The sequence below is a fragment of the Cynoglossus semilaevis genome, chromosome W, assembly GCF_000523025.1.
Source record: "Cynoglossus semilaevis isolate Cse_v1.0 chromosome W, Cse_v1.0, whole genome shotgun sequence".
In the NCBI taxonomy this organism is placed as follows: Eukaryota; Metazoa; Chordata; class Actinopteri; order Pleuronectiformes; family Cynoglossidae; genus Cynoglossus; species Cynoglossus semilaevis.
This window is the reverse complement of record NC_024327.1, coordinates 2,345,309-2,346,246: the sequence shown is the minus strand read 5'-3', so window position 1 is coordinate 2,346,246 and position 938 is coordinate 2,345,309. Positions and strand designations below refer to the sequence as shown.

Below are 938 nucleotides of genomic sequence, written 5' to 3'. Positions count from 1 at the left end.
GATGACAGTCGGGACTGTCATTTCCTGTGTTTTCCTGTGTTTTCTTGTGTTGTGTACTCTCTCTCTGTGTAGGGGGCGTGGCACATCTCTCTGACTCTGCCGGACTAATCGCCGTGGCACACCTGCCGTTCCTCAGCACCTGCCACCAATCAGCCTATCAGTCCGACAGCATAAGAGCCCTGGCATTCCTCCCACTAGTCGTCAGATCGTCTGTTCTGCTGCAGTGGAGACGAACACTGATTTCGATTTGACTATAATTCTTGTGATTACTTTGGAAGTGCGCTTGAAAAATAAATCCTTGTGTTTCTCCTTACGTTGTCTGAGCCTGCATTTGGGTCATCTCAAGGTTAATCATGACAAATATAGTAGATAGTCAATAAATGGCGCATGGATTTATTTTTATTTTCAACTCCAGTGCTAGCAGCAAAACAACAGTTTAGTCTAAATAACTAAAGCCTGTCTAGTAGTAGAAGTGGTAGTAGTGGCATGTTTGTTTATTGGGAAACAAACACACCAGTGTTGTCTGTTCAACCTAAGTGTAAGTACACGGTACCCATGATCCCCAACTGGCCAAGGTCTATACAAGTTGGGACAAATGGCATGGCTTAAGTGGCACGGAAATCTAAGCTCAGAAGCAATCAGTACATTTTTTTTTATCTAGAAAAAATTCCCCAACCCCTACCACCACTTCAGTCCCAGTGGCTGGAGTTACAGTCACTTTAAGTCCTACTTATTGACATCTGTCACTCTCAATCAATAATTAAAAAATATTAAAAAAAAAAAAAACACATTAAGACAGCAAACGCCTGTCGCCTGTCAGTGGAGAGAGGTTCCTCCAGGTCATGAATCAACTGTATGAAGGATGTGCGTCATTGGTATTAAACAACCCCGGGGTGAGATTTGACAATTATTTTTTCTAGCAAAACCTTCAAGTGAAG

General features: G+C 42.5%; 1 long non-coding RNA gene across 1 annotated transcript in view; it reads right to left on the bottom strand.

Moving 5' to 3' along the window:
* Nucleotides 1-344, bottom strand: part of LOC112486365 (uncharacterized) — a 6,483-nt gene extending 6,139 nt beyond the window's left edge. Inside the window, exon 1 of the long non-coding RNA XR_003048787.1 lies at nt 140-344. This is a non-coding gene — a long non-coding RNA (uncharacterized LOC112486365). The remainder of the gene's footprint in view (nt 1-139) is intronic.
* Nucleotides 345-938: the final 594 nt, after the last annotated feature.